This window comes from Melospiza melodia, chromosome 4 (assembly GCF_035770615.1).
Source record: "Melospiza melodia melodia isolate bMelMel2 chromosome 4, bMelMel2.pri, whole genome shotgun sequence".
Classification (NCBI taxonomy): Eukaryota; Metazoa; Chordata; class Aves; order Passeriformes; family Passerellidae; genus Melospiza; species Melospiza melodia.
The window spans coordinates 26783117-26790609 of record NC_086197.1 but is presented as its reverse complement, the minus strand read 5'-3'; positions in this window follow the sequence as shown (position 1 = coordinate 26790609).

The following is a 7493-nucleotide window of genomic DNA, read 5'->3' as shown; positions in this document are numbered from 1 at the left end:
AAACATCTCCCATCGTGTTCTAGAAGTTGCACGGATGTCTGCCAAGTGTTTGGCAGGAAGAAAAGAAAAGTTGTCCAAAACAGCTTCCAATCGAATGTTCCTGTGATTGGAAAAGTCAGGAGAGTGCAAAGGTACTGTTTTCTATCAGTTGGCAAGGTGCGCACACAATCCCAGTGTTGTACAGCTTGCTTCTTCACCTTCCCGAAGCTGCCGCTCTCGCCGGCTGCCGGAGCCCAAGAAGCGGCTTCTTCGCGCAAAGACGATTGTGCCGCTCACAGGGCTCTCCTTAGCGCGGCTTCTGCCGAAAGACGCCCGGCAGCGGCTCTTACCTCCGGAGAGCATCCTACCTTCGTCTTTCGCGTCTTTTGTAGTCTACATCTTAGCAAAACGCTTTTCCACTATGTCTGGCTAGGAAAAACTGTGCCAGCACAGAAAACATCTCCCATCGTGTTCTAGAAGTTGCACGGATGTCTGCCAAGTGTTTGGCAGGAAGAAAAGAAAAGTTGTCCAAAACAGCTTCCAATCGAATGTTCCTGTGATTGGAAAAGTCAGGAGAGTGCAAAGGTACTGTTTTCTATCAGTTGGCAAGGTGCGCACACAATCCCAGTGTTGTACAGCTTGCTTCTTCACCTTCCCGAAGCTGCCGCTCTCGCCGGCTGCCGGAGCCCAAGAAGCGGCTTCTTCGCGCAAAGACGATTGTGCCGCTCACAGTGCTCTCCTTAGCGCGGCTTCTGCCGAAAGACGCCCGGCAGCGGCTCTTAACTCCGGAGAGCATCCTACCTTCGTCTTTCGCGTCTTTTGTAGTCTACATCTTAGCAAAACGCTTTTCCACTATGTCTGGCTAGGAAAAACCGTGCCAGCCCAGAAAACATCTCCCATTGTTTTCTAGAAGTTGCAGATATGTCTGCCAAGTGTTTGGCAGGAAGAAAAGAAAAGTTGTCCAAAACAGCTTCCAATCGAATGTTCCTGTGATTGGAAGAGTCAGGAGAGTGCAAAGGTACTGTTTTCTATCAGTTGGCAAGGTGCGCACACAATCCCAGTGTTGTACAGCTTGCTTCTTCACCTTCCCGAAGCTGCCACTCTCAGGAGGTAAGAGCCGCTGCCTTCTTTCGGCAGAAGCCGCGCTAAGGGGAGCACTGTGAGCGGCACAATCGTCTTTGCGCGAAGAAGCCGCTTCTTGGGCTCCGGGAGCCGGCGAGAGCGGCAGCTTCGGGAAGGTGAAGAAGCAAGCTGTACAACACTGGGATTGTGTGCGCACCTTGCCAACTGATAGAAAACAGTACCTTTGCACTCTCCTGACTTTTCCAATCACAGGAACATTCGATTGGAAGCTGTTTTGGACAACTTTTCTTTTCTTCCTGCCAAACACTTGGCAGACATCCGTGCAACTTCTAGAACACGATGGGAGATGTTTTCTGTGCTGGCACAGTTTTTCCTAGCCAGACATAGTGGAGAAGCGTTATGCTAAGATGTAGACTACAAAAGACGCGAAAGACGAAGGTAGGATGCTCTCCGGAGGTAAGAGCCGCTGCCGGGCGTCTTTCGGCAGAAGCCGCGCTAAGGAGAGCACTGTGAGCGGCACAATCGTCTTTGCGCGAAGAAGCCGCTTCTTGGGCTCCGGCAGCCGGCGAGAGCGGCAGCTTCGGGAAGGTGAAGAAGCAAGCTGTACAACACTGGGATTGTGTGCGCACCTTGCCAACTGATAGAAAACAGTACCTTTGCACTCTCCTGACTTTTCCAATCACAGGAACATTCGATTGGAAGCTGTTTTGGACAACTTTTCTTTTCTTCCTGCCAAACACTTGGCAGACATCCGTGCAACTTCTAGAACACGATGGGAGATGTTTTCTGTGCTGGCACAGTTTTTCCTAGCCAGACATAGTGGAAAAGCGTTTTGCTAATATGTAGACTACAAAAGACGCGAAAGACGAAGGTAGGATGCTCTCCGGAGGTAAGAGCCGCTGCCGGGCGTCTTTCGGCAGAAGCCGCGCTAAGGAGAGCCCTGTGAGCGGCACAATCGTCTTTGCGCGAAGAAGCCGCTTCTTGGGCTCCGGCAGCCGGCGAGAGCGGCAGCTTCGGGAAGGTGAAGAAGCAAGCTGTACAACACTGGGATTGTGTGCGCACCTTGCCAACTGATAGAAAACAGTACCTTTGCACTCTCCTGACTTTTCCAATCACAGGAACATTCGATTGGAAGCTGTTTTGGACAACTTTTCTTTTCTTCCTGCCAAACACTTGGCAGACATCCGTGCAACTTCTAGAACACGATGGGAGATGTTTTCTGTGCTGGCACAGTTTTTCCTAGCCAGACATAGTGGAAAAGCTTTTTGCCGAGGTGTAGACTACATAAGACGCGAAAGACGAAGGTAGGATGCTCTCCGGAGGTAAGAGCCGCTGCCGGGCGTCTTTCGGCAGAAGCCGCGCTAAGGAGAGCCCTGTGAGCGGCACAATCGTCTCTGCGCGAAGAAGCCGCTTCTTCGGTTCCGGGAGCCGGCGAGAGCGGCAGCTTCGGGAAGGTGAAGAAGCAAGCTGTACAACACTGGGATTGTGTGCGCACCTTGCCAACTGATAGAAAACAGTACCTTTGCACTCTCCTGACTTTTCCAATCACAGGAACATTCGATTGGAAGCTGTTTTGGACAACTTTTCTTTTCTTCCTGCCAAACACTTGGCAGACATCCGTGCAACTTCTAGAACACGATGGGAGATGTTTTCTGTGCTGGCACAGTTTTTCCTAGCCAGACATAGTGGAAAAGCGTTTTGCTAAGATGTAGACTACAAAAGACGCGAAAGACGAAGGTAGGATGCTCTCCGGAGGTAAGAGCCGCTGCCGGGCGTCTTTCGGCAGAAGCCGCGCTAAGGAGAGCACTGTGAGCGGCACAATCGTCTTTGCGCGAAGAAGCCGCTTCTTGGGCTCCGGCAGCCGGCGAGAGCGGCAGCTTCGGGAAGGTGAAGAAGCAAGCTGTACAACACTGGGATTGTGTGCGCACCTTGCCAACTGATAGAAAACAGTACCTTTGCACTCTCCTGACTTTTCCAATCACAGGAACATTCGATTGGAAGCTGTTTTGGACAACTTTTCTTTTCTTCCTGCCAAACACTTGGCAGACATCCGTGCAACTTCTAGAACACGATGGGAGATGTTTTCTGTGCTGGCACAGTTTTTCCTAGCCAGACATAGTGGAAAAGCGTTTTGCCGAGGTGTAGATGAGAAGAGGAGCTAAAGACGAAGGTAGGATGCTCTCCGGAGGTAAGAGCCGCTGCCGGGCGTCTTTCGGCAGAAGCCGCGCTAAGGAGAGCACTGTGAGCGGCACAATCGTCTTTGCGCGAAGAAGCCGCTTCTTGGGCTCCGGCAGCCGGCGAGAGCGGCAGCTTCGGGAAGGTGAAGAAGCAAGCTGTACAACACTGGGATTGTGTGCGCACCTTGCCAACTGATAGAAAACAGTACCTTTGCACTCTCCTGACTTTTCCAATCACAGGAACATTCGATTGGAAGCTGTTTTGGACAACTTTTCTTTTCTTCCTGCCAAACACTTGGCAGACATCCGTGCAACTTCTAGAACACGATGGGAGATGTTTTCTGTGCTGGCACAGTTTTTCCTAGCCAGACATAGTGGAAAAGCTTTTTGCCGAGGTGTAGATGAGAAGAGGAGCTAAAGAGTGGATGTTAGCAAATGACACCCATCTTCAAAAAAGGCAATTAAGAGGACTCGCCATAGTACAAACCAGCCAGCCTCTTTTTTATCCCCAGGAAGTTGATGAAGCAGCTCTTCCTGGAAATCCTTGCCAGGCACATGACAGATGACCAAATAATGTAGTTAGCATGATTTTTCAGGGGAATTTCATGCTGAACATCACTTTAAACTCCTCTGATGAATCAACTTGACTGGTAGATGAAGGGAATATTATCTGCCTGGGCTTCAGGGAGGTTTTTGACATACCTCTACATGGCATCACACATACATATGGAAGCAATAGTGCAAAGGGGAGGGAATCAGTGTCTTTTCAGTGATGCTGAGGGAAAAGACAAGAGGCAGTGGGCACACACTGAAATACAGGAGATTGCCTTTGAACATCAGTAAATGTTTCTTTACTGTCAGGGTGACTGAACCACGGCACAGACTGCCCAGAAAGATTGTGGAGCCTGGATCTTTGAAGACATTAAAAGTACACCCAGATAGAATCCTGGGCAAGAGGCTCTAGGTATCCTGGTTTAGGCAGGGGGTTGGGCCTGGTTAGCCCCACCAACCCCTTCCACTCTCTTTCATTCTGTGCTAGTGAATTCTCTTCAAGATGCATTTCAAAGCGCTGGCATGACAAAGTTCTGTGCAGACAGAGATCCAAATGGACATGGCATCTAAGTTCCTTAAGCAGTGTTCAAGAAGAATGTAAAACTCTGGCACAAGTGTCTCTTCCCTAACTGAATCCCTTTCATGGGAAAATTCCCAGCTCTAGAAAGATCTTCTGATACGCATGCTTAAGACTGACACTGGCTGAGCAAATTTCTCCCTATGTATATCTAAGACCAGTTAGGATCTTCACCCAAAGTGCAGTCAACATAGTCACAGAATGCCTATTGTTAAGAAGTGACAGCTTCCATCAGAATGGCAGCTATTGGTCCACAAAATGGATTAATGGATGGGAATTATCTACGTGGGTTAAAAACAAAAATAAAGAGTTGGTCTTTATTTATCAATTTCATGGCAATATTGATAAGGGAAGAAAAAGATCTAAGTCCTTGACTTTCTGGACTCGAGGAAAGATTTTAAAAATTCCTTGTAAAAATGTATGATCACAATCAGACTATTGAAACCATTTTAGTTGGGAACAAAGTTCCAAAATTGTCTAGATAGTGGCAAAGAAGCCAAGAAAATAGGAAAGAAACAAAAAGAGAGCAAAAGAGTCAGCTTCAGTGTACAAGCTCGTTCTAGAAGTAGTCTGCTGGGAAAAGGAACCCCCAGCTAAATTTCCAATGTATTCCTGCGCTTGATTCAGTAACTGGTCAATGTAAAAACCAATCCTTTTGTACAACTTCTTCCAGCAACAAAAACTCCAACAGGTTGACACTACCATCATGCCTGTTCCAGACATATTTAAAAGAGAAATGATGATTTTCTTGAAAACCTACTTACATAAAAGTTGCAAGATGGTGGAGGGATTCCCACATCCTCCTTCCTCCATCTGGCTTGAAAGTATATTTGATAAAATATGCAACAAAGCACATGATTTATAAGGGAGAGTCAAATGGATGATTTGGGAATCGATCTCTTGTTGATAGTAAACTTCATATCCACTCGGTGTGACCTTTTTAAAACAAAATGTGGAGCTGAGGCATGAATCTGCCACAACAATTGTAAAGCAAACATACACACTCCCCTTCATATGCCCCCCCCCCACACACACCTAGGCACACACAGAGATCAGCATAGCAGATCATGAACACCTTGGAAAAGACTGAAATGCTAAATGCCTCTCTTGATGGGCAAAAGAGCTGGTGCAGTAATTCAAATGCCTGGTACAAAAATTCTGTTTAATATTTAGCTCCTATTTAAAACACAGCTTTTCATTTCATTCTATTTACAGAATATTTTCATTTCATTTGTTTCTTTAAAATTACTTAGTTCTCACCTGTTGTATGTCTAGGAATATTTTCTTCCAAAAATAGAAAAAAATAGATGATATCTTTTCAGCAGAAAACATTGGTTGATACAATTTTAAACCATCATGATATGGAAGAATTCTTCTGTCCCTCTCGAAGGTGGAAGAAGCATTTGGATCACAGATCATCTACAATGAAATACTTGACATGTTTAAGATGCTTTCAATCAATTTTGATCGTCAATTGCTTATTTGTTGTAAACAGTAATTTTTCAGTGAAGGGAAAGTGTGTGTGGTATATCTACATGATATGTTCAAAGGCAGTTCCTACTAATGGCCAGGCTGAATTCCAGTAAATAATGTCCCGAATGATATTTTGCCGCCTTCTTTGGCACTTCATGAAATCTTACCCCGATGAAGTGCTGAAACAAAGAGATTTTCTCTTAGAGAGTGTCTCATGTTGTAACCTATCCCATGGATTTTATGCTGTAATTCTTATCTCTTTTAAAATTTACTATCTTCTGTACAGTTTTCATGAAACTTTCTGTTACAGTAGTGAATAGCACAGATAAATGTCATTTTGTACAACTTTGAATTTACCCCAAGAGCTGAGAGAAAACTTGATCCTATACTTCAATCCGAGTTTCTTCTATAGTCCAACTTTGTTTCTCTACCATCAAGCTTCTCCTTTGTTGCTGCTCCAAGCCCCGTCCAAGGTGACCTTGAATACTTTCAGGGATGGGACACCCACAACTTCTCTGGGCAACCTGTTCCAGTGTTCCAGCACTCCCACAGTAAAAAAGGCCTTCCTTTCATCTAATATGTGTAGGAAATCATAAATCTAGGCATAGAAGCTTGGAGTGCAAATTTGAAATTCTTTGGATTTGAAGCACATTTTATATGAATACTGACTTACAGATGACTAAAAGATGTTGATGGGCATTTGAGCTGACAAGTTTTGAAAAAGTGCACGGAAATTAAAATTGAAACCACTAAAATTAAAAACTCCTTGCCATTTTCTTTTTCCTCTCCTATTCAAAATTGCATATGTCAGATATCAGTGCTTCATGCAAACCTCTCAGATGCTCTCAGAGAAAAAGCTTTTCTTTCAGACTAAGTTGCGGTTGACGTAGAACACTAGCAGGAGTGAAAGATTTTCTGGGCATCGGGGCAGCACGTTCTCCTTGGATTTGTGTGCAGAATGCATTTTATCCAAACTGGAAAATAGATCCCAGCTCTGTTCTATTCATCATTCTTACTTCATCAGGCCAGAAGATTCTGTGAAAAGTAGCCTGTGGACCTTGAAGACAGCGCATGTGAACCAGATGAGAGGTGATAGAGAAGTTGAGGGAGAGAAGAAAGAGCATGAGGCTGAAACCAGAAAGTATTTCTCCACGTGATCATGGAAGATTGCAGGAGCCACTTGGTACTATCAAACCAGCCCAACTTGGCACTGGTGCCACCTTGGGTCTGGGAGCCATGTTGCATATCGTGCATTTTAAGGAGCCAGCTGGCCACACCCAGCCATATGCCCCCAAACACAAACCAAGGCCCTTTTCTCTGGCAAACAAAACTCAGCTGCCCTGCTTCTGGATGGCAGATTGCAGGAACCACTTGGTACTATCAAACCAGCCCAACTTGGCACTGGTGCCACCATGGGTCTGGTCACCATCCTGCCTATTGTAGCTTTTCAGGAGCCAGCCGGTCACTCTCAGCCATAGGCCCCCAAACACAAACCTCGGCCCGTTTCCCTGGCAAACAAAAGTAAGCTGCCCCGCTTCTGGATGGCAGATTGCAGGAGCTACTTAGTACTATCAAATCAGCCCGACTTGGCAGAGGTGCCACCTTGGATCTGGGAACCATCCTGTGTATCGTGGATTTTCAGGGGCCAGCCA